Here is a 26,019-nt window from a genome sequence, read left to right as displayed (position 1 = left end):
GAGCCGTCCTTCATTTCCTCTCTCCTGACCACTCTTCAGTCCATATCAACTGAATGCCTTCAGGAGAGTTTGTTGGGGGCTCACTTTGAGGCTTCTGGAAACTCGAAGCTAATTTCTGTTGGACCAGATGCCTGTTGGCAAATTCAATGAATGGTTTCCTCTTCTCAGACCCTCCTCTTTTTATCTCCTACCCTATCTAGCCTTTATTATTTTATCTATTAATTCTGTTCCTTACTTCTAGCTTCACTCCATCTGATGGGCTTAAGGATCTGTGATTCCCTGGATGGTCCCTGAAGGCTTTTCAAAAGGGTGTTGCATTCGTCCCCTTGCATTTTTCAGACAGCAGAACTGGTTTAAACAATGGGCTAAGCAGGACGGTTAGTAGGTCAGCAATACCAAAGTTGGATGCCTTTAGAAACTGTGTGAGTATCATCTAGTTCTGACACTTGTTGTTATTCATCTTATCCATTTGTTCTCAGATTTGTCCACATTAAAAGCGGCTTTGAGGGAAACACCCACTACCTGTTCTCAGGGAACAAATAAGAAAAATATTTAATTTTACGGTGACGGCCCTGTGTTTGAGCAGCTCTTCCCATCTCTGCCACCTTTTGGTCTGTCAGATTGCCTGCTTCTCACGTGTTGGAAATAGCTTATACTATTATTAGTGGTTGCTGTTACATTGCAAAAGTAATTAGCTATTAAATTTTGTCTGGCTTACTCACCCCATTTCCCAATTATGTGAGGGGGAATGAGGGACTGTCTCTCTTACACAAACTTTAGCCCTTCGGAACGAGGGGATAACATTAATTTCTGATTTTTGTATCTGACAACGTGTCTTCAGAAGTAGTGTCATCCCAGCCGTGATCTCAGGAGGAAAGGTCATTGGCGTTACACCAGCCTCGCATGAGTTAGAAAACGAAGGCTTGTTGCGCCAATACGATACTTGGCTATGGAGACATGATGCTGCGCCCCTCCACCCTCACGTTGGGGAAATGACCACACTGGCCCTGGGAGCCAGGTTTGGGTTCCTTCATCCATTGTCAGAGCCAGCATGAGGGCACGTGGAGAACACCTCTGGAAACCAGCCAGAGGGTTTGTACATCCCTCAGATTCACCACAGGCATCATCACATTCCTTTTGTGTGCAAGTAGGGTGGCTGATTTCCATCATACATCAAGGTTTTGGAAATCAGGTAAGGCAGTTGTAAGAAAAGACAACCATTACTCTTGATCTTGAAAATTAGATTGCAGAGAACCTCTTTACAAAACTGCAACTCCGAGTTGTCTGAAGTTTGGCAAGAGGATCATCAGAAGATAAAACAAAAATTATCTTTTGGAGCGGAGACAGACACTCGGAGTATTTGGTCATGCCCTTTGGCCTATCTAATGCTGCAGCTACCTTGCAAAATTTTTAATTATGTTTTTTAGAGATTTACTAGATTCCTTTATAATAATACTCTTGGACAACAGCATTATTTTTTTCACAGGGCATGAACCAACCTGAGCAGCTTGTAAAATCAGTCCCACAGTATTTGAGTTGTCACAAACTCATATGCCAAATTAGAGATGTGAAATTCTTAAAGGTCTTCCATTGAATTTCTGGGCTGCTTCACCTCCCCAGAGGCAATGGAAATGAACTCTGAGAAATCACAAACTTGGCCACACCAAAGACAGTTACTAGGCTTTGGTGCTTCCTTAGCTTCATTAGCTTTTATCACCAATTAATTAAAGACTTCACCAAATGATCTTCCCATTACTGGACTTATTAAAGAAGGGGATGTTTAAATCTCACCACCTCAGTATAGATGCCTACAATGCACATGTCTACATCTGAGCTAGACTTTGGATTCCCTTTATAGTCCCATGAAGAGAAACGAGTCCTTTTACTGTGTGATTCATACAAGCCTATTTAGGTATGCATTTTAGGTGGAGAAAAATAACACCCTAGCTGCTGAGGAAATACGTGATAGTTTTAAACAGGTTTTTGTAATTGTCCCATTCAAAATACACACAGACCCTTCCCATCAGTTCATTGTTAAAGCAGATGTTTCTCATTGTCCTGGAGGAGTAGTGGTAGCTCAGTTAAAGACCTTTCAACCACAGCTTCCTCCCTACACAAGCTATTTTTAGTGACTGACAGTAGTTGAATTCAAGAGAATGAGCTGCTATTGATGAGATACCTGCAGCAGAGCCACTCCTGCCCAGCCTGACGGGAGCACTGAGGAGGCTAAAACACCATGGCTGCAAGACCCAACTGCTCTGAGTCCACTTTGTTTCCTGATTATAATCTTTCATTTCACCATCTTGCATTTTGGCCTGTTGGGAGGATGGGGAAAGCTGGCTTTGTATTAAAAGCATAAGCTAATCAGCTCTGTTCTGCAATCCTGGAGATCAATTTTAAAACCACCTGGAGTTTGCCAGTGATACCTGTTTAGGTCCCTCAGCCACCCTAAATATGATTTTGCCTACTCATGGCTTGTAGTCTTCAACAAAAGCAAGGTACCCATGCAACATGCAACACGAGATTGCTTACTCTGGCTAGGAGACAGCTGTAAGGCCATAGGGGCTGTTTGGTTCAAGGTCTGATCAAGCCACGTTTCTGACACAGTAGGTTGTTCAGGGGTTATAAGCTTCTCACCATATTCTTTTTGACTGGCCTACCGTGCCTGGAGACACCTGGGAGTCTATTACATATGTTGAACCCTGGAACAATATCAAGGCCGTAGAACTAGTGATGCCCCTGCACCTTTAATTGCACAAGCTCTTTCTTTAGTTTACATTTTTGATGTAAGCTTACATTTCCTACCTCCATGGAATCAGAACAGCATTTTTTTGCCTTATTAATGGGCTTAATTAAGACAACACACCTTCTACCCTGCACCTACCCTCCTACTATTAAGGAAGCAGCTCAGCTTTTTTTAACTTTAGACTTGCTGGCTACTGTGATTTCTGACTGAAAGCCTCAGGATTCATCTGTGTTTTGGAAAGAACTTCCTATCCTATTGGGAACAAAAGAGTTATTCAGTGTTGCATACTCACTTTAAGGTAATGGGTAAATAAAGGAAATAAACTAAACTCTGGGGTGATGGTAAGGCTTGTACTGTCTGGATGACTGGGTATATTTTATCCTGCTTGCACAACTTCCCTAATATTCCTCCATTAATTTATCTGTACAGCTGTCTGGACTGACAAGTTGAGGTCTATCAACAATTTTGCTCTCAGTTGCACTAAATTACAAAGGACCAGATTTCTCAGCTAGGCCAGACTGTGCACTGGGATTACAGTCCCTTCCGGAAAAATCAAAGGAAATCTTTAAAGCCCAGCCAGATTTTCATTGTTGGGAGTCTCCAACTCCATCAAAAGGAGAGACAGTCTAGACAAAACACCTACAAACGTCACTCCCATCTAAAAATTTAACTGTAGTTTTTGTGGGGAGCCTTTCACAATTTCTGCTCAGATCAGTCCAATAAATTGCATCTTTACTGCTTTGAGTTATTTCACTGTTTCATGAGTCCTCAAGAAAAGACATTTGAAAAAGCACTCCCCTCCCTCTAATCTAGGTTGGTGATCCTCTGGAGTGTCAAATCCAAGAAATACTGGATTCTGAGGAAACTCATAAACCGCATTTCTTTGGTTTGGGAGTAATCCACATTGCCAAACTCCTGGAGAGCCACTGAAATCTCATGGAAATCCCCCATCCAGCAGACACTCAGAAATCTAGGGCATGCCCTGGTAGATAGCTATGGTGTCTCTATGGAGGCTCCATGTCCTGGGGACCCCTCTCCAACAGTGTTATACGTACATGATAGACAATGAGATGCTTGCATAGCCACCCCGAAGGCTTCCTATACTCAGCTGTCAACAGCTCCTCAAAACTCTGCCTATGCATCCCTAATGCTTCCTGCTTTGAGCTCTAATCCAGCCTTTTCCTATCCCATAGACCTTATTTCTTTCTGGAAAAAATACTGTTTCCATTTTGTTCTGGTTTCAGTGGTTGCTTGAGTGGAGATGCTCAGCCCCCAGGGAGCCCTGGCAGTGGAAAGCCAAGCACAGTCTGAGAGTGTCAGATGGGTTCTTGTACATTCTTTTCCTTTTCCAGCTTTTTGTAAAGATGAACAGACTAGAGATATTTGAAACAGTTGGAAATGAGGAAGGGGAACTGCCAGCTCCCTACATGAGCAGTCTCTGCTAGCAAAGCTGGTGCTCAGCCACACCTTTCAGAGGACAGGCACCAGGCTGTCTTTGTTGGGGCCATGAGCTCTTGCACATAGATAGACTTAATAAAACCATGGGGAGGTCATATTCTGCCCTGAGCGCATGCATTAACCCAGGGAGCCATGCTGTATAGTCAGAATGAGTGTAACATAAGCAAAAGAGAGAAGTCCCACGGGTAAAATCACATCTGGGGAACAGCCCTGACACAATCACAGTCCACTGAGGAAATCACAGCAGTCACTCATTCTCTTGTCTCCAGGATAAATCTGGATGGGATGGGGAATGAGGTGGGTACATGGTGCTAAAGCAGATCCACCCAATCTTGAGACTGGCAAAGTATTGTCGTCCCTGCAGTTGACAGGTCTCTATCCTCCATCCTGAGCTAGCCCAGTACAGCTGTGGCTTCTAGGGCTTGCACCTCTCTTATCAGAGAGCAAGCCAGACAGGAAAGTCCCAGCTCCGTGCAGGATGGGTGCAGAATGGCATGAGAGCAGAATTCCCTTTCCACCAGATGCACACTCTTAATAGGTAACCTTGCTCTGTCCCGGGCACCATGCCCTCCAAGGAGAGGGAAGAAAGCTATTCCTGGGACAGAGCTCTCTGCTATGGTCACAGGCGGTTGTTCTGCCTTGCCTCCAGTAAACCCTGCTCCAGAGCTGCAGGACTGTGGCATCCACCAGCTCACCCAGGTCTGTCCACCTCTGCAAGAGCTGACACTGGGCCAGCGCTTACCTCCATCCCACCAGATTCACAGTGGTGCCACTCTGGGAACTTACTCCCACACGGGTACAAGAGAGACAATTGATTTATACTGGAAACTCACAGACAGCATTAAGTCACTGAGGATTTTTGGGGGAAAACAGAAGCTTCGGACAGCAGAAATCAGTTTGACTGCTCACAGTTGGAAGTTTGAAAGCACGTGTTTTGACATCCCTGCTGGTTGCCGTGGTGTGAACAGTGGAGTGACCCTCGAGCAGAGTGTTTCTAATTCCCTTTTCCTGACAGATGTGATCCAGTGCAAATCCACTTGGCTGCAGTACCTGGAAGCTGGTGGATGTGGAGGATTAAGAGGCAGGAAGATGCCAAAGAGTTGCAGAACAGTACCTGGAATTAGTAAATCATCAAAGACAATGCAGATGAGACTAGTTGATCTATTTAAATCAGTCTCCACATTCTTGTAGGAGGCAGCAGAGACAGGAATGCAGACCCTGCACACATCAGTAATAATGAATTGTTCCATTGTGACACTTAATGGGAAGGTTCATTAATTACAAGGAGGTTTTAAACTGTGGGGGTTTACCCTGGCAATGGCCAAGCTCTATGGGCAGGCCCGACATTCCCTGATGCTCTCCCAGGTTGGGAAATCATAAGCAGAGCTTGTGCAAACCTCCCACCTCTGGCTGCCATATGCCAGATGAACGCCTGCATGCTCACTGCTGGTTTTACTCAGCTCTTCTCGGTGCTGGTGGCTTGAGCAGCAGATGGGGCTCCCACCCTGCCCCTTCCCTGGTCCTGCTAGAGGGCAAGCTGTGTGGGACAGCAAGGAGGGGAGAACAGGGGTGGGAGGCAGGACCTCAGTCTGTGGTAGCCTGTGCCTAATCCATACCCCGACCCAGAGAAGGGAGTGGGACCTCCTTGCTGGGGCTGTGGTAACGTGTCCTCATATGTGTAATGCCACAAGCATCTGGTCTGGGTCTCCACAGTCCTGGCCACCGTCTGCCCAGCGCTTGAGGGACACTGCCACCAAGTACAGTCAGCAAGAGGGGACCTGCAGGGGCTCTGAGCTGGAGACAGCTGCCAAGGACCCTCCCTGCTGCAGGATCAGGTGCTCCTGCTGTTCACTGTCTCCTCCCCACAGCTCCAGGTGGGAAGTGGACCCAGATGTTGCTCCACATGAAGGAGGGAGAACCCCCACCAGCCACTTTTGCTCCCAGCTCCCTGGCAGCTGTGGGAACCTTTGCCTGCTGGCAGTGGATGGTGCTCCAGTGGAAAGCCCTGGGTGCTGGCCCTGCTCCCTGCCTTTTTAGGTATGGATTGATGAAGGGACAACCTCAGCACCTGTGGCCCGGGCTCCTGGGAGAAAGGCAGTGAAGTGCGTGGGCCACGTCTGGAAATCAGATGCCCTGCGGGTGACTCAGTGGCACTCCCTCTGCTCATGCACCAAAGTATCATCTGTTCTGTCCAGACAAGTTGCACCAGCGTGAGCAACAACTAAAAGCCGGCAATATCCCAAGATGACAATATCTGAGAGGCCGGTGCTGCCAGGATCCATCTGCGGGAGACAGCCCTTTCCCAGGGAACACGCAGTGGGCACTGTTTAAGGAATTCAGTGTGCACAGTGAAACCTTCCCTGGCATGGAGAAGGCCAGCGAAGGGGAGGTGCAGGGACCATGGCAGGCTCCAGGCTGATGAGGGATACACCTTCTCCAGCCCCGCCACTCCAAAGTCCACAGGGCAAACAGCTCTGTTCACACCTGCTGTGTGCGAGGTGGGGAAGTCCCAGGTAGCACCTGGCCAAGGGAAGGTTAAATGCCAAGCAAACAGCACCTCCACCCCTGCAGGTACCACCCACCTGGCTGAGCCGAGGAGGAAGGGCACTCTGCTGTCCCTGTACCTTCCCTCCCCATGCGCTCCTGCTATGGTGGCCACCGTTGCCTCACTGGGTAAAGACTCCTGTGGCCTTCACTCAGCCCTGGCCTTCATGGAGGCTCCTTCGTCAACAGCTCGGGACCTGCGTTGGAGGATGCTGCTGCGCAGTTGGCTTCCCTGGTCTCAGTTCCCTGAGTGGGCAGTGAATGTACCTGGCATTCATAACAGCTCTACAGTGCAGGACCTTTGCCAAGCTCTGATCCTCCTCTGGGGAAGGGCTTCTGACAGAGAGCTTGGGGCTCTCAAGGTGACCTGCCAAGTATGGCTGTCACAGTCTGATCCTCCATCAGGCCAAGCTATGACAAGGCTGATCTCAGTGATTCTGAAAATTTGCCATCTGTATCTGCTTGAGCTTTGGGGCACCTCCAGTGCCTAATGTAGGAATGTCAGTGCTACTCCAGGGCAGAGACATGTGTCCTCTCAGGTCTGCTTGATGATGCATGGCTTGGGTGTAGAGCAGCATATCGCCAGGTGCTCTCTTTCATGAAGGTCTTAATCTCATAATGAAGCAACCTGGAGCTCCATTTCAGGCTACAGACACCAGTGGTCCCTGCCTTATCCAAGACCTCGGCTAGCCAAGAAGGAATGGTCAACTTTGAAACAAGCAGGATTGTGAGAGAAATAATATGTAACAGGGTAGCAAAGCTCCTCCAGCACAACCCTAGGACTCCACGTGCTAAGAGGAATTGCAATCCTGCAGCAAGGACAGATCACCCTGCTGCCAAGGTAACTCGAAGTCATAGGATAACAAAAAGCCCTTCTAGGTCTAATCATTAATCTGGTGGGTCTGGTGAATGTTCAAACTGTAGCAGAGAACAGGAGCAGCTAGGACATCCAAGGCATTGTTGAAAGCACCTGATGTCATCAAGTCTGACCTCAGACACAAAACTTCCTGGACATTCCCTCACATCTGTCAGGCAGAAGGATGTGATAACTCACCATTAATTATTATCCGGACCTTTAGAAAAATCACGGTACGGATGGGTCCTGCTCTAGAAGGCTTGTGCTGTAACCAGTTGCATGGGACTGTGGGAAAGACTGTGGGACTGGAGCTACAGGATATAAATATTGCCTTCCTGCCTCCAAAAAGCTGTGAGTAATATGGTCAGGGAGGAGGTCACATAACTGATGAACAACATCACAGAACTAACTGGATATAAAGTGAATAAATTTGATTGATTTATCAAGATTTAGCAGAGTCCTGCCCACAACAGCAACAATGATCTACACCATGATCTAGACGATCAAGCCCAACAATGGGATTAAATAAAGGATGATTTTAATCTGGCTGTGGCCATGAGTTCCTGCAGTGATAACAGGATCTGGAAACAGAGCCTTGACCTGCACACCAGCCTGCGAAAACCTGCCGGAGAGAAGTACAAGTGGGTGGATGCTGGAGTCAGGCAAATCGATGGAGGTGTGAACTGATTCTGGCTGGGCTGGAGTTAATTTTCTTCATAGCAGCTGTAAGGTTTTGGATCTGTCACTATATTGATAACACATCAGCATTCTGGCTATTGCTGGAGAGTGCTTGCACAGCACCTTTTTCCCACTCTGTCCCCCAAGGAGCAGGGTGGGGCATGCAAGAAGCTGGGAGGGAACACAGCTGGGACAGCTGATCTGATCAAAAGCGTACCCCACACCATATGAGATCATGCTCAGCAGTAAAAGCTACATGGAAAGGAGGAGGAAGTGGGGACATTCATGGTTACGACATTTGTCTCCCCAGGTAACCGTTATGTGTGGTGGAGCCCTGCTTTCCGGGAAGCGGCTCAGCACCTGCCTGCTGATGGCAAGTAGTGAGTGGTTTCCTTGTTTTGCTTTGCTTGCATGCCCAGCTTTGCTTTTTTTGCCTCTTCTGAGAAGTCCCAAGCCATACGATTTCTTCCTTTTCCTGGACTGTAGCAGAATGACCCTTACTAAGAAGCCACTCAACCAGCCTAGTCTGCCTTCCTTTTGAGACAACCTTATCAGCCTGCTGATAAATCCCTAATCCTGGTCTGCCTGCAAAGAGCCCAGGACATAGTCAGAAAGAGAGACTGCTCCCCATCTGCTTCATCAGGCAATATTTCCTGCTCCTACAGTCTCACAGGTAGATGTGGGCTCTATTACTGCCCCGAAACACATGAGATTCTCACCTAATTTGTTGCCCTCTCCCAGCCATGGTTTTATTAGCCAGCACCATTCTGAGCTGTGGTTTATCCTTACTCTTTGCGCTGGATCTTACTGTCGAGCAAGCCACTGGCCAGCAAGCTCAATAAATAATGTTCCTGTCCACACACAACCCAGAGGCAGCATTCTGCATCTCTTTGGAGGTAACAGAAACGGTCCCTGGAGAAGGCACTGTGTTGGGTGAGAGACAGGGATAAACTGTTGGGATCCCAGGGGATTGCTGCCTGGAGACATTTGTTTCCTCTTGCAGGAAACTGTAGTGAGCAAGGAGCAAAACCCAGCCGTTGTTGACACTGTCAAACGGACAATAGCATTTTTATCGGAATTAAAAATTGCTGGTGGCTTTTGGCCATTTTTGGCTGAAAATTATCTGTGTTCAGACCAAAGACTTCCTAAAATGAAACATTATGGCTGAAGCTTTTGAAAAATGCCTTTTGGACTTCTGGCCTTTTCATGAGGAAATTTCAAAGACAGCAGCTGTGAAATCTCAGCCAGCAGAAGCTGAGGGTCCAGTCCAAGGGATCCATCTTGGTTATGGGGACACATGACAGACAGGATCCTGTCGGTTTTCCCCTTGTGGTACCAGTGCTGGAGCAAGTGATACAATCCATTCATTTCTGAACCCTTTCCAGGGGACTACTGATCCTGCCAGCATCCTCCCTACCGTAAACCAGAAAAGCCTGGGTCTCTGTGGCAAGTAAGCATCCAAGCTCTGCCTCCCAAGATGGTGCATGATTTATAGATGAAGAGTCTCCAGGCGTTTATGACAGCAGAGGCAGCAGAGGAGAACTTCTGCATGCTGTTTGTAGCAGCTTGGCTTCTTGGCTGAGACTGACAGCCCAAGGTAAGGGATGAATACCAGCTACATTCCTCACCATGCTTGCCACCTTCTAAGGGCAACAGGATGCCTGCAGGGATTTGGGCTGAGGTGCTCTCCAGCCAAGACCAGCAATGGCCTGGCAGGGATTTGGGAGCTACTCTGGTGAGACAGGCTGCGTTTCAGAGATGCCAAGAGTAGGCTCGTCTCAGAGTGATCTCTACTACCCTGAGTAACTAGCAGGTTTCCATTAACTGCAGCAGACTCTATGGTGTCACCAAGAAGCCACAAGACATTAAAGCGTGACGGCTCTTGCCTTGTCTCATTCTCTGGTGGGTGGTCCCTCTGCACCGAGAAAAGCTTTTCTTCTGCTGTCAAGTGGGTAACAAGAGTCTTCCTGTCTCCAGCACACATTGCTGCTGGAGCGCCTGGCTGAATGGTTCACACTGAAGTGGCGGTGAGTCACTGTCGCTCCCGACTCTGCTGGGGGAGAAGCTCCACTTATCAGTGCAATTGGGAAAGAGTGGGGCAGGGCTGGGGAGCTGAACCCTCCTGCTGAGGAGCCAGACCTCGCTTGTGGGAGTTTAGCAACGGACAAACTGCTGTGGATGGACTTGACTCATCAACCCCAATGTGAGCCAGCCTTTGCTCTGTGGCACCTGTGGTTCAGGTAGATGCCCTGCTCCTGCTTCTGCACGCCTGATTTCACAAGGCACAAGGAGTAACAAGGCAGGGGCAATATTTGACCAGAAGAATACGAAAACTCCCAGGAAGCCAACATGTGTGGGACGTCTTGGTCAGAAAGCTCTGGCCACAAGGCAAACTGACAGGAAGAGGAGTGGATGAAGAAGGAGCACAACAGCCTATGGCACGGGGAAGCCTGAGTCCCAGAGCCCGGCGTTCACAGAGCGGAGCGGAGACCTGCCCAGGGGTGCACTGAGCAGTCCCCAGGGCTCCTCCTGTTTGCCAGACTGGGGCACAGCAACCGGCTCAGGCCACTCACTAGACACACATCCGTGCTTTACAGCTGTTTCAAAGATTTTTGGCACACATCTTATCAGGGAAATGTTTTTAAGTCTGGATATTCAGATGCCTGGGATGATCGCTTGCTCCGGGTCACATCTGGTAGTTCAGGGCTGTTGACAATCTGCCTGTATTTACTTAGTGGAGAGTTTTGCTTGACAATGTTCAGATACATGGCTGTGCCCAAGTCCCAGTGTCAAGGCTTTGCTCTCCAAGCAGTGTCTGCTCTGCAGGTGAGGGCTGGTTTGATGTGAATGTAGCATCTGGCATAAGCTTCTGGACATCTCTTGAGAAAAATTTTTTTCTAAGGCTTTAGAGGTGATTCTGGAGTCAAAGTGGCTCTGGCTGGCACTCCAGATCCTCCTCTGCTCCTTCCAAGACCACCAAGCACAGTTGTAACACTAAAGCTCTTTCTTGCAGGGGTTTTGAATTCCCCCTTTTTGTACCTGCCAGAAACAGCATCAGGTGAGAAGGAAGCTTCTTTGCAGAAGTGCTGTAGCTGGTGGCACCCGAGGGGGCTGCCAGCACACAGCTATTCCCTGCACATTCATCTCTGGCAGTTGTTCCACACCCTTTTGGGAAGAGTCTGTCCAGGAGAAGCTACCCTGCTGCACATCATGCTGGCCACTGAAGTGCTGCCACAGAAACAGCGAGAGATGCTTACGGAGGCTGTGAAAGAGCCTGTGTGTAGATTAGCCTCACAGACAGAATCATCCACCATCCTGTCTCATAGCCACAGCTGAAATGAGGTGGGAGTTTAGCTCTTCCAGGCTAAAGCATGAAGCTGCCTACTGGTTCCCACAACACTGCAGGAGAAAGGAGGCCGGGATGCTTGAAAGGAGTTTCTGGGTGCATCAGTGCATTCAGTTCAATCTGTTCCCCATCCTGCTCCAGGAACTAGGTCCAACAGGGTAGGTTTGGTTCCTGCTGGAGCTCATCGTCTAGATCCCAGTGCCACATCAGACCTAGCCTGTGCCAGTCAGAGCCAGCATTGCTACCCAGGAAAGCAGAAAACCTCCTTCAGGGAGGGGTCCAGTTCTAGCAAAACAGTTCTTCCCACTTCCACCTGCCTCCTGCGCCTCTGGTTCAGCCCTTCAGCAAGACCAGCTGAGTGCAGACCTGCCTCTGCACTCTCATAGGTGATGGCCCCTGAAGCAGGAGAGCCAAGGACTTTTCCCAAAGTCTCTGAGGTCCATGGAAAAAACTCAAGCTGATTTTGCTTTGGCTTTCAAAGCTGATGGAAACCTGAGTAGAATAAATCCTCCCCCCACCTTCCTCAGGAGAGGCAGCTGGAGCTGCACACTAGGGTGAAACCTGATGCTTTGCAGAGCCCATGACACAGGAGAAAATCATCACGGGTGCTGTCGTGGGGAGTTCTACTTCAGCGCCTGGCTTCTCTTAAGTCCCCCCTTGTTAATGAGACGTGAGTGCAGAACAGGACAGGAGAAACAACTTGAGGCTGATGGCAAAGGTTGTGCAGAGCCACAGACCCTGTGAAGGATCAAAGCTGATCCCTGTCTTCCTTCGTACTCTGCTCCCAGGCTGCTCAGGGAGAGATGTGATTGATGGCCGGGAAGAGGACAATGAGCTCAGGATGCTGGACCTGGCCTCGCCTCTGCCAGGGTGCAGGGGGCTCGATGTGCACACAAGCTCTCTCTGCTGCCCAGCAGCACCTGGAGTTTGCTCCGTGTCCACCCTCCTAAGAGTCACCAGTTCCTGTACTGTTTGTACCAGATAGCTCAAGTGCCAGGGGCTTATTTTGTGACAGCTACAGCCTGCCTGGCAGCAATCAGAGTGTCTCAGAAAGAATGGTGAAAATCTCTGATGTCATTTTTTTTCTGCACAAACTGCTCTGGAACAGCTCTTCCTGGAGACACCCTCTGAGAGCCAGAGCAACCTGGATTTGGGAATCACGCCTGCATGCAGAACTTCTTCCACAGAAGCCCCAGAGCTGTCAGTGCAGCGGAGCCAGCCGGCTCTGCTTCCCCCATGTAGACAAAACCTAATTCCAAGCTGAAATTTCCTTAAGACACATCTTGTATTTCAGGATCTTTTGGTGCTACTTTCATCTCCAATCCACATATTGCAGCCCTATAATAATAATAATAATAATAGTAATAATAATAGTAATAATAATAGCAATAATAATAATACCTTTTGTATGTACATAGCACCTTTCATCCAAGGATCTAAGTCACAATTACAGCCCCACACATTCCTGTATATTACAGCCCTATAATTCTAAGACTGCTCAAGTATCCAGACTTCAAAGGGAATGTGGATTTCCCCTCCAGCCCAGTCACGGTGCCCAACATGCTGGAGACGTTTCAAAGCTGTTTCGAAGGTGTCTTGGCAGTAGCCAGAGATAGTCAGAAGAGCCAGAGGAGCTCTCTGAAGCCAAAAGGAGCCTTCGTGGATTTTTTTCTCCCCTTCCCAGCCGCTCTCGAGTCTCCCTGAGAAGTCAGCACAGCCCTGGGATGAGGACGATGCTCCCACAAGACCGTGTGTCTGTCCAGTGGGAGGTGAAAAGACAGAAACAGTGTTGAAAGGAAAAACCAGTGATGGCACAAGCTCAGCTGGGTGAGTTGACAGGTCAGGCAGAACCTACAGCATTTTGGTGAAAAGTAAATTCACAGAAAAATTATGCTCCACTGGAAAAAGAAGGGAGGGGAGATGGTGGAACATTTCATTGTAAGATCTTTTTTTAAAAGGGTTTAAAGGTTTCAGGGAACTAAAACATGAAACGAAGTATTCTTTTTTGGGTCAAAGCAAAATGTTTCAGGGACACCCAGAGCAAACATGTTTTGGTTTGGTTTGGTTTAGTTTTAATTGCATGGGAAACCTGAAAAAAAAATCTATTTGTTTAACCCAAGCCAATACTTCCCCTCCTCTTGGTTTACCCAAAGAGCTGGAATAGCTGTTATTTGCCCCTATACATTCAGGAAGAAGTATGCTACAAGCAAGGTAGCTTCCTATGGAAAACAGATTAGATTAAAGAATTGGGGTTTACAGAAGGTCTGGCTAAGCTGCAGTTTACCACCTGGGTTCACTTCCTCGGCAGAGTTCGCCGGTGCTGCCCACGAGCTTTTAAACAGCTGCTGGATGCGGCTCCAGAGGAGTGTTTCAGTAGCTGCACTGACTTGTGGCTGCATCCGTAAGCAAGGAGGGATGAGGTCAGCGGACATGAAAGGCAGGCAGCAAATCTGAGAGTTTAGTGTTGCTTTTCTTCATGTTGTGGCTGAAGAAATGTAAAGCTCAAGAATTTTTTAATAAACTTTTAAAAGGTATTTTAGCTCGAGAGGTCCAGACGCGTGGCTGGAAAGTGCTGAGAGTCTCCAGCTCTTCCACAGCACTGTTTTAATCAGTTGATCTCAAAGCGCGTTAGAGAAGGGTTTATTAGTAGTGCTTTAAAGCTAGGGAGGCTGAGGCACAGGAAAAGGAGAGGACTTGTTTGGCGTAAACCATAAGGCTGGAAAACAGTCCAGGTTTCTCGTGCTACCCAGTCCTCTGTATCGCCCACCTCCACCATACAAGGGAGCCAAAGCTCACGGGTCACCTGTCTGTTCCCAAAATTCCGAGTCTTTTTGTCCCAGATTTCTCAGTGCAAGATGGTCAGTGGAAAAGTCGTCCCTGGAAAAAGGAGTGGATCTACCTCATGGTATCACCAGGGGAGCCAGAGCACCTCGTGGAGGAGATGGGCAATTTTCACAGCGTGTGCTAGCTCATCTCAGACACACCACACTAACCAGCATGGGCTGCAACATGTTTCCTCTCCCCCTTCTTCAATAAATCAAGGCTTCCAGCATTCATGCTTCTGTCACTAATAAATCTTGTGCTGTCTTACACCACATGAAAGCACCACAATACCTTAACCGACAGGCACTTCCCTGCGCAGGACTGCAGCTGCAAACACAACCTGCAGCACAAGAACCTGCTGTTTTGGCCCTGAGCTGAAGAGAAGTTAAAGACATCGTGTACAGCAAGGCTGCCCCTGCGACTAGTAAAGCCCCGCATGCTGTTGCCAGAACACATATAAAACCGCTCTGTGCAACAGGCACCTCATTAATCTGTGGAACTCATTGCCTCAGGAAGTTAGTACAACAATAAAATCCTACCTGCACCTATAATCAATGTCCTGTCTTGGCTGTGACACCTTTGGTTCTGCAAATACATCACACCTGACCCTAAAGGTATGTCTCTGTCCTTTGGTACCTGGGGTACGTGCTGCTCAGGCAGGCGACCTCCCAGTCTTGGGACAGAGCCTTGGGGCAATATCTGGGACAACAGCTTGGGACAACTGTCTGACAACTCCCATGCCCCTATGTACAGGGAGGAGAAGGCCTTACACGGCAGCTACGTGACTCCACACCTCAGTCTTCCCTTGGGAGATGCTGACTGAGCGGCGGGAGAAGCACTGTTTTCATGTCCATAGTTAGACTAACTCAGAGTGCTGCCTGGGAAGTCAATGAAATGCTCACACAGCTATTGCCTTTCTCAGCTCCCAGGTACTGGGAAGCAGGTGAGGACACTGCCAGGCATGGAAGGACAGAAGATGAATTTCTGTCTAAAAGCGCAAATGCCTTTCCTGCTGTTTTCATGCAATGAAACTGATGAAAATTTGCTTTACTAAGGTTAAAAAATGCCCAGAATGGGGAATTCTCTTGAAGATGCAAGACGCAATTACACCCAGAGTCATCCCTACACCAGGTAACATCCTTGGGAAGGTGACTTGTGCCTTTGGATTCTGCTGGTCCCTGAGATCCCTGGTGCTTGGTCACGCTGCCAGCAGCCGCTGTGGCCTTGGCTCAAGTCATTGCTCCGTGCACAAGGCTGGCACTGGGAGGTGGCACTGGGCAGGGGGCATGTCCCAGGGGCTGGTGGTCTGCAGAGCTCAGCGTCACATTACAAAACCTTTCAACATGCGTATGGGACATCCTCCCAACATCCCTCCCTGCCCCCTGCTCTCCCACCCCTTACTCGGCAGAGGAGACCTTGTTTCCGCTCCCCTTCCACCCCTGCGGTTCCCACCGCGGCACGCACAGCCCTGACGGCTGACGCGTGGGGCTTGGGCTTCACCTTCCCTTTGAACGAAGGGGAATGTTACTAATTGGTGCCCCACGGGGATGTTCAGTGCTGGAAACTATCCTCTCTCCCTGGGTCTCTTTGTAGTGGGACCTGTGGCTACTCACAAGAAGAGACAGCAGGTCCCTTGAGCAGGTCCTGCCCTTACAGGTGTGTCTGACTCGGTCCATCCCAAGGGGGCGGCTTTTCCTTTCCAAATCCTTCAAAGAGGTTTAAACAGCTACAGGAAGGACTGCAAACAGAGCAGATGGAGACAGAGAGCTGCTGATACCTCAGGAGACGACTCTGTCATCCCATGGTGGGCAGGAGCCTGGAGTGCTGCCCTCCTTTATCATCGTCAGCAAAGCCTGTGCTGATGGATCTGGGAAGGGTTTTGCATTACCCCTTCTTGGATCCTTGATGCATCCCTGCCAAGGCTGGAGGCACCACCTGAGCTTCACTGTGTCCTCCCTTGCTCCCCACCACTGGCATAACTCCTGCCTCCACTTGGGCTGCAACGCTAGATGCTTGTGCTTGGTCCTGCTCTTCTTCACAAAGGCTGTTTCTGATCTCTTTTCAGCTCCTACCAAACTCAAGTCCTTCTCCAAGACCTCAGGCTCCTCCCAGCCCTGACAGTCCTCCCCTTTCCCTTCCCACTGCTTTTCAGAGCACTGCTGCGGTGGTCCCTGCCCTGGCCCCAGCTCCCCTCTGGCTCCCCAGAGCCTCTCCTGGCTCCCGGGCACCCAGGCAGGACCCTGTCCCGCCTACGGGGAGCTCAGCATTGGGCTGCCCTTGGTGCCCCTTTCCCCCCCCGCCCTGAGCTATTTCGCTGTGGTGCCTGAAGGTATCTCATATTCCCATTTCAGGGTCTCCAAGGAGCCTGGCCCATGTCAGATGCCTTCTGAGCTGTGTCAGAGGCCAAGAGGAGGAGCGTCCACCTGACCCATGGGCGAGTGGCTCACTGAGACCAGCCCAGCTCCTCTAAAGGAGGACCTGGGGACCAGCTTGTTCCACAGCAGTGGAGGCATTTTGGCACCCTGGGTGAAGTGCCTGGGCTCAAAGGCAGCAGCACCCATTGCCCTGCTGTTGGCAGAAGGTTCTCCCTCTCTGAGAGGGGGTGATGGGGGTCCCTCAGCCCCCACTGCAGTGAGCTGGGAGGCACCACGCTTCCTTTTCCCTCCTCCACCCTCTGCTGCTCCCTGACCCAGGCAGGTGCAGAGGGGGAGAGGCATTTGCAGCTCCATTGCTGCCTTTTGGCATCAGAGCCTCTGCCAGAATCAAAGAGCTTTTCAAAGAAAACCCTAAACTCCTTTAATCGCCAGCTAGAGCTCCTCCCGCACAGATCTAAGGGCCATGAGCTCAGTGTTTTCATTGCCCTAGGCAGATTTATGAGCTTATTCTTCAAGGAAGGGAGGGAGAGAGGGGAGGCTGTGGCATATTACTTAGCCTGGGGGGCGGGCAGGGAGGAGAGGGGGGAGGATGGAGGAAGGTGTTTGCAGTGGAAGCGCAGGACATCATTGCAGAGAGCCGGGCTCTGCCGTGGCCAGTGCTCTCAGGCATGGTGGAGAGGCAAAGCGGGATCGGATGTGAGTGAGGACCAGCCTGCTGTGGCTGAAGTCCAGAGCATGTGGCGAGTGAGCAGCAGCTCGCTCCCACGCAGGCTCCCTGCGTGGTGGTGCCAGCTGGAAGGGAGCACGCGGACATGGCCTGCCTGCTGCTGCACCACTGCGCGCACTCGGACGGGTGGGAGCAGGAGCAGGGCATCCCGCAAAGCGCAAGCGGGAGGGACAGGTCTCTCCCAGTCCCAACCAAGCCGCCCTGGCTGCGGTTTGCAGAGCGAAGGAGGGAGGAGGCTGGCTGGTAGTCACCTGTGGCTATCCGCCCCAGAGAACAGCCCCATCCCCGTGTGCATTTGCTCTAACCACTCCGCTTTGCTGCCTTCCCCAGCGCGCTCCTCGTCCGTACACCTGCTCCCTTCTTGCCAGGGAACGCAGTGCTCGCTGCCAGCTGTGAAGCAAGTGCAGTGAAGGTCTGGCTGCTCCCTCTTCTGCAGAGAGACCTGGGCACCAGTGCTTGGCTTTGGGATGGGGCAGATCCTGTGTCTCCCTTCCTGTAGCCCTACTCAGACAGTGCCCACGAAGAAGGGGACACCTGCTCACACCCAGCACCCCAGACACCCTGCTGCCACTTCCGAACAGCCCTGCAAAGGATGCCTCTTTCCTTTTGTACTGAAATATTGGGAAAATCTCAGCCATGACCTGTGGTACTAAAGCCAGAGCCTTCCGCCTCGTCATGCACACACCACCCGTTGTAGCTGGAAGCATTTGGGGGCTGGAACCCTTGTTCATGAGCCAGCCGCTCTCCGAGAGCACAGCGGTCCATGAATCCCAACAGGACCCGCACTGGCGTGGCAGCAGCAAAATAAAGCAAAACACTGCTGCACCCGAAGTTTTTTTAGCTCAGGATATCAAGAGATAAAAGGGAGAAGAGCTTATGGCACAGAAGGGTGCCAGGGGATGATGAGGCAGGAGGAGGCAGGAAGAGCTGCCATGAACGTGTAGTTTCACCTCGCTGGAAATTCAGAGACTTCAAAATTTCCTTTCCCTTGAACAAGAATAAAGAGCCAACATGACAATATTTAGTGTAGAACAAAAAAAAAAAGCCCCAATATATTTTGTTTCAGAATCATTGAGATGCTTTGCTTTGGAGTCCTGCAATGTGAATATTAAATTGCCTACAGGTAAACATAACACCAGCAGGTGAAAAATATGTAAATAGAAACATTTTTTTTCAAAAAGCCACCATGAAGTGAAAACATTGAAATAACCTCTATTGATTCAACTTGTTACTACAGTTCTCCCATTTACTGTCCCATGCACACCAATCCACTTTCATTAAACTTTTCCTTTCCAAGGAAAGGAGGTATTGGTTGGAAAATCATCCCACCAAATGTGCTCTTCGGGCAGCTCTGGGGCTGAACTCACAGTTAATGGTCCTGCAATTCTGGCTTTGCTCCGAGCACCGCCAGTCCCCCTGGCACACTGGCTCCCTCCCCGCAACTTTGCTCATTAGGGGTTTCAGCGTGTTCCCGCTGCTCCGCCCTGAGCCTCGAGCCCAGGGCACCTCCACGCAGCATCTGCAGCATCAGGCTTATGAGAGTAATGCAGGGATGAAGGTCCTCTGCTCTCTGACTGCCAAACCAGCAGCGCTTTGAGCACTGCTGTGGGCCAAGGGACCACGAAATTTGAGCTGTCGGCTGAGGTGAGAGTTACATGATGTCTAGGGGATGTAAAAGGTCGTTTGGAAGCACACGCTCAGTAGCTGTGGCTTTTCCAGGTTGCTTTGCAGTTTCTCTCACAAGGCACTCCCAAGCGGTGCCTGATCCCAGATCTGCTCAGTTTGGTTTTCTCCTCATTACAGGCTGGGGAGCACAGGGGCAGGAATAGCACTGCTTCTGATTAGCTTTCATCTGCCTTCTCCAGAAGGGAAACACCAGCCAGAGTCAGTGTCGGCCTAGTTGCCAGCAGCTCTCCCTGATACCTGGGACTTGGGCAGCTCTTGGTTTGGCCCAGCCTACCTGGGTATCCCAAAGTGTCATTGCTCATCAGTGCTGGGTGATGCTTTCCCATGGGACCTTCATTGCAATGTGCCAGCAAAAAGCCACCGTCACCCACAGGAGACCCTGAGGTGGTAATTGGGGTGCTGGGCGGAGTTGAACCCTGGTGGCCTGACCTTAAAGCACCCTTGAAATCCTGCTGGTAAGAATTCAGTTAGGATGCAGAACACACCTGTGTCCTTGTGGAGTGGCTGTACAGCGTCAGCAGGCTCTGCAGATGGTCTTTGTAGGGCCCCTGTGGATGAAACCAAGTCCGTGGAGGTGGGATATTCTCGTTATCCCTGATATTTTAAGGGTGAAAGAAAAAAAGTGCCCCAGAGCTGAACATAAACCCATGACCCCACTGCACAGTGCATGTCAGAGCCCAGCTCTTTAATGCCTCTCACCAGCCTTATGTCCCACATCTGGGACCCCAAACTCATAAACGTTTCCCCCTGCTCACGCTATGGCTGCCGCTCTCCCAGGCATGCCTGGCATTTCCAAGGGAGAGGCTGTGGACTCCTGGTTGTACAGGGCAGGAGTGGCATTTCCCATTAGTCTTCCAGCAGGGAAGAAGACCAAGCAGAGAGCCAGCCCTTAGTGCATCAGTCTGGCCACCAGGACCTGGGGGTGGCTTTGGAAACCCTGTGCTCTATCATGGCTCGAGAAGTGAAAGAGTCTGGGAGCTCTGCGCGGTGAGTCTGCACCTTTGTGGTGTGTTCGGATGGTTCCTGGTGCAATGTTGGGGCTCCTGTAGTGAACATGGCATGAGGAAGAGGCCGTGGATGGGCCCTGGCACTGGGCAAACCTTAGCCATTGGGTGGTGACTCACTGCTCTTTGCAAAATTACCTGGGGCAGGAGAGCAGGGATGCCCCCAGGAAGGACCTTGTATTGGGATTTCGTGCTGTCTGCATTTGTGGCTGCTCCCTCTGTCTCCCCACAGTGTGTGACTGTCACCCAACACCCAAAGGCACCCAGAGGTCCCTGTCATCCCTGCAGGAGATCCCATCTCGTTGTCAGACCCCTGCAAGCCCAGCCATCCCTTCAGCACCATCACCCCTCCCCACAGCTGCGTCGCTCGACCCAGCACTGGGTCACTGTGCTGGTTTCAGCTGGGGTAGAGTTAAATTTCTTCGTAGTAGCTGGTATGGGGCTGTGGTTTGGATTTTTTTGCTGGAAACAGCGGTGATAATGTGGAGATGTTTCAGTTGTTGCTGAGTAGCGCTTACACTGGTCAAGGCCTTTTTCAGCTGCCCGTGCTCTGCCGGGTGCACAAGGAGCCGGGAGGGGACACAGCCGGGACAGCTGACCCAAAGTGACCCACGGGGTATCCTGTCCCATACGACACCATGCTCAGGATATAAAGCTGGGGGAAGAAGGAGGAAGGGGGGACGTTCGGAGTGATGGCGTTTGTCTTCCCCAGTCACCATCACACATGATGGAGCCCTGCTCTCCTGGGGATGGCTGAGCGCCCGCCTGCCCGTGGGAAGGAGCGAATGAATTCCTTGGTTTGCTTTGCTTGCATGCATGGCTTTTGCTTTACCTGTTAAACTGTCTTTATCTCAAACCACGAGTTGCCTCACTTTTACTCTTCCGATCCTCTCCCCCGTCCCACCAGGGGGGAGTGAGCGAGCGGCTGCGTGGGGCTGGGTTGCTGGCTGGGGCTAAACCACGACAGTCACCCACCGGTCCTGTGGGTCGTAGGCGTCACTCACCAGCCCTGTCCCTCTAGTGGTGTCCTGGCTCCTCTGGCAGCTCTTGGGGTGCTTCCCATCCTAGGGGGGCTGTGGTGGGGGCTGTCCTCCTTTTTCCCAAGGTGGGGGCTGCAGAGGGGCAGACTCTGGGGCAGTCTGGCTTCGTGTCAGAGCAACCCTGCCTCCTGCAGATCCCTATCAGGGGCCCATGTGGCACCAGATCCCAGAGGGTAGCTCAGAGGAGAGCATGGGTGACGTGGGGCCCCAGATTCCTAGTGGGATGCTAAATTCCAGGCAATGGCTCAAAATGTCTTTGCAAGGTGAGAACAGCCCTGAGAGCTCCTGATCCCATTCACCTCAGCGGAAACAGCATGGGGAATGAGAAACTTTCTGTCTGGGCAGTCTGCTGGGGCGCCTGGTGATATCCAGGAGCAGCCAGACTCTCTGCTGCTCTTTCTTCTCCCAAAGCCTGCTCTGACAGCAACAGCCCGACAACCTCATCACCCCAACAGCCTTGTGCCCCAGGTCTTTGCTGGCTTTCTAGGACAGAGCAACAGCATTGCATGTAGTCAGCTGTGCAGCGGCTGCTTGGCTTCACTGCAAGGTGTCCATGGGGCCTGGGACAAGCACACACTGGTCACCAGTGTTTCTGGGGATGGGACACAGATCAGGGTAAAGCCTGACCCCTCTGTGGTGCTGTGCGGACCTGGGACCCTGGGGAAGGGTGGGATGGCTCCTCCAGCTGAGCTTTGAGCCGTGGTGCTACTGATATCTGGTATCCTACAGGTTTGTGTCCCTCATCCATACCACTTCCACTGCAGTATCCCCATTGCCCTGCACGCTCCCCTCTCCCACATCGCAATGCTCCCTGCTCCACCCGTGTCCCATGCACGGCTCATACAAGGGGGTTTGAGAGAAGGAGAATGGAGGAATGTTATTGCTGTCTTTAACTACTGACTGGGAGAGTGTAGAGAAGATGGAACCAAACCCTTGGAGTTGTGCAGGGGAAGGATGACAGGTAACGGGCACAAGCTGGCACATCAGAAATTGCAATTAGATATTAAGAAAAACATTCCCCATGAGGATGGTCAAAAATGGGAAAAAGGTAAAGGAATCGTAGAGATACTCAAAACCCTACTGGACAAGGTCCTGACCAACCTCACAAGTTGGACCTGTTTTGAGCAGGAGTGCGGATCAGAGACCTCCAGAGATGTCTTCCTGCTTAAGATATTTTATGATTCTGGGCAATCCTTCCAGTTCCTCCCTGTGGTCCCTTAGTCCAGGTGGCATAAGACACTGCAAAATGTGTAATTTCCCACATACACACGTGCGGTTGCCCAGGGCGTGCATGTCCTGTCTGGCCACCTGACCTGAATGAATGTCCATGACACTACCGCTGTTGCCTTTCCATCTGTGGGTACTATTGAGGGTATCCTCTGCTGAGTACGGGCACCCCGTTTCTCTGAGCCCCCTCTTTCCTGTCAGCTGTGGTTGGACAGGCCAGCGTCTTGCTAGGAGTGGCCTGGCAGGCACCACCAACACGGTGTCATATTTTTTTTGGTGAAACGGGCAGCCTCAGCAAATTGAGAGTATCCCTTCACCCCCCCAGCATTGCCACCAGTCGCCCTTGCCAGGGGCTGGTAGCCAGATGCAGGGGCCAGAAGAGGGTCAGGATGCCATCCTGGGGCAAAGAGCTGCACTGAGCACCTGCACCAAACCACAGCCCTGTTCCCAGTGCTCAGGCAGTGGGTGACAGGCATGGGGACAGCCAGGGACCGAACTCCCTCAGCCCATGACATGTGGCACATCCGTACCCTGGGGGATCTGAGGCGGGGTTGCTCAGCCAGGTCACACACAGGGTGTGCAGTGGTGCCAGGGATCGAAGCTAAGCTAATACCCCGAGTACCAAGCAGCTCTTCCTATTTTTCTGTCTTCCTCTGTGTCCCTTTGTGCAGTCTCCTCTCTGCTTGCACAGGAACCTTCCCCTTTCCAGCTCCTGTCTCCTTCTGCATCCTCAGCTTGCTGCAGTCCTCTCCAGAGAGCTGCCATCAGCTCCAGCCCATGTCTGTTGCCAGTCCCAAAAGCAACTCTCCTACATATGATGCTGGCCATGGAAGACAGAAATGTGATATTTGACACCCTGCTGCCAGGACTTATTGTTATATCAGCTAAAGGTTAAATCTACTCTCTGAATAGCTCAGCTCCTTCGGGTTGATACAGGACCTACAGGACTTAGCTGAGAAGGAGAAGGTGTGCTGACCTTTAGTGTTTCATGGCTGAACTCTAAGGCAAGGCGAAGATACAGTTCACACACACCCCCCAAATATGTCATGCACTAAGAAGCACTTAGCCAGCCCCTGTGTGATGAGCAAGGCAGGATGGGCTGTGCTGCTCCAGAGAAACGGGCTGTTAGAGCTGGCATGAGACCTGATCGTGTTCCGGCTGCCTGCAGGAGCAATGCAGACAGCAGGGACCTGTCACTTAATGTGGACAACCGCCAGCTGAGCTAGCTGCCTGGGCTCTCTCCAGGGCTGCCAACGAGACACCAGCATGTCTAAGTGCCTACTGGAGAGGTTCCCCTGGGAAGAGGTGACTTGCTTCTCTCCCACCTACCTGACCACAGCTGCAAGCTCTCCAGTGATGCCTCCATTGGAGAAGCTTGGGTTTGGATGGGTAGGATCAGGTTTAAGTACAGGGAGGTGTGAGAGTGAGCAAGGACAGGGTTCTTGGAGAGAGACAGGTACGGCAGAGGCACAGCATTGTCAGGATGGGGCATGAATGCGAGCTCATTAGTGGTGAAGCAGTGTCTAATCACAGGTTATTACAAGGATCCTGTATTTTGCACCTGAGGGAGTCCTGCCCTTTACAGAAAGGAGTACCAGTAATTTGGTTAGAAGACAGGGCATGGAGCAAAGGAGCTGGAAAGTTTTGGCAGTAGCTGCCCTTTAGCTCCATGCTCCTCGTTGCCATTCCAGGGCTTGCTTTTCAGCACTTGCAGCCCTCCAAAAAAAATCTAGGCATTTCTTTACATATCTGAATGTGGATTTAAAGCTTGAATTTACATGAAGAGCTTAGATCTCTCCTAAATATCCATACTTTCCACAAAATTTATGTTGATTTACTCTGAAAAACCAGCCCTGACTGCACATCTTGTAACCATGAAACTAAGCTTACATGGTTGCTGAAGGTAGCCAAAGTGACAGAAACAGGGAGAAAACGCAGCTCTCCACAGTCCTCCTCCAATAATTCCTCATTCATCTTGCCTTCCTCCCTCTGTTACATCTTATTTGTTAATTCACCAGCAGCGTTTAACGGATAGACAGCAAATGTGCTGGTTTTCCCCAGACAGGTCCAGCACTAAGGGGAGGAGGAAAAGTCTGGACCATCCAACACCTCCGTGGCTCGACCCCGTGGATTTGGCACCCGGAGGGTCCCCCTTGGCCTGGCGGTTCCCGCGCGGCACCGGCGAAGGGCCGCCGTTGGCGCCACCGTGCGAGTAACGCGGCTGCCGGAGCGGCGGGGGAGCGGCTGCGGCCGGGCCGCCCCGAGACCGAAGCCCACCGAGAGCCGGACCTCTGCACAAGCAGCCGCCGTCACCTGCCACGCCAGGCCAAGAGCATCTTTAAGCGCTCTCCCGCCGGGGTCCAGACACGAGGGATCCCTCGCCCAGGGCTCTGTGTCCCTGCTCCCACCGCCACGGTCAGGGTAAATGTGGCAATGAGAAGCATTTAACACTGGCATGTCCCTTGGTTCGTGCAGTGGAGCTCTCTGCGGCTCCCAGCCCAAGGGACAACCCCGCAGAGACGATGGGCAGCATGTTCTCTGCAGAGTTGGAGCCGCGGGTGCCCCGTCTTGCAACGACTGCAAAAGTGGAGTGGGTGCCTGGCGGGGCTGCCGCTCGTCCCGGCAGTAGCATCAGTGCTGCAAAGCTCTGCAGCCTCCCGTGCTTACAGCCCGCATGTGTTTAACCACCTCCACCAAGGCACGCTCAGGAGCTGTAATGACTTTTCACTCATAGGCAGATGGCTCCAAACTTAGCCCCGGGGTGTGTGCAGAGGGGATGGCTCTATACAGGACACACCTCATGTGACAAGTACTCTGTGGTTCCCTCTGCCAGGGGAATACAGCTTGCATTACACATTTCTCTCATTTTTCATGCTCCCCGGTGAAAATTGTCCTTTCCTGTCATATTTCTTTCTCCACTGAGCCAATACAGCTCTGGCCATCCAATAGTTGGCACACGACAAAGCAACGCGCTCCTCAGGCAAGCAGGATAAGCAGAGAAGCTCTTAGCCAGCCGTGGCAGCTTCAACCTGGCTTTGCAAAGACCTCCTGAATGGATTAGGGTGCTTAGCTTTAACAGTTGAGTAACTGCATCTCAGGACAATCCAGGAACACCAGAAAACCAGCAACAGTCTGTATGTCACCTGCGGACACAAGTGCCCCTCAGCACGAGGAGCACAAAATTAACATCCCCAGCACTGCCTGGGGGCTACCAGTGGTCTTTAACGACTGTGGCACACACGGCTTCCCTTGGCAGTGCCTTAGCTGCATCCCTAGCTGGGAAAGCCAAGGTCCTTACCAGCCTATCTGCTGCACAGCTGAAATTGGTGGCTGCAGCACATTCTGTGAATTAACAGACCGAGCACCTTCCCCAGTGCGTGCCAGGGCCACCTTGTCTCCCTGAGAGGTGTTTCCTCTCCTGGTGAAACTCTGATATCCTTCCACGGAGCCTCTTGCTCACCCTGGGGACATTCGCAGTCATCACTACTCAGATGGCACCACCGCGACCA

At 51.2% G+C, this 26,019-nt stretch overlaps 1 protein-coding gene across 1 annotated transcript in view; it reads right to left on the bottom strand.

Moving 5' to 3' along the window:
* The window catches only part of LGR6 (leucine rich repeat containing G protein-coupled receptor 6), a 144,160-nt gene that overhangs the window by 117,318 nt on the left and 823 nt on the right, over positions 1-26,019 (bottom strand). The window lies entirely within an intron of this gene.

The sequence above is a fragment of the Phalacrocorax carbo genome, chromosome 23 (genome assembly GCF_963921805.1).
Source record: "Phalacrocorax carbo chromosome 23, bPhaCar2.1, whole genome shotgun sequence".
NCBI classification, from domain to species: domain Eukaryota; kingdom Metazoa; phylum Chordata; class Aves; order Suliformes; family Phalacrocoracidae; genus Phalacrocorax; species Phalacrocorax carbo.
The sequence above is the reverse complement of the archived record's forward strand: the minus strand, read 5'-3'. Positions and strand labels throughout refer to the sequence as shown.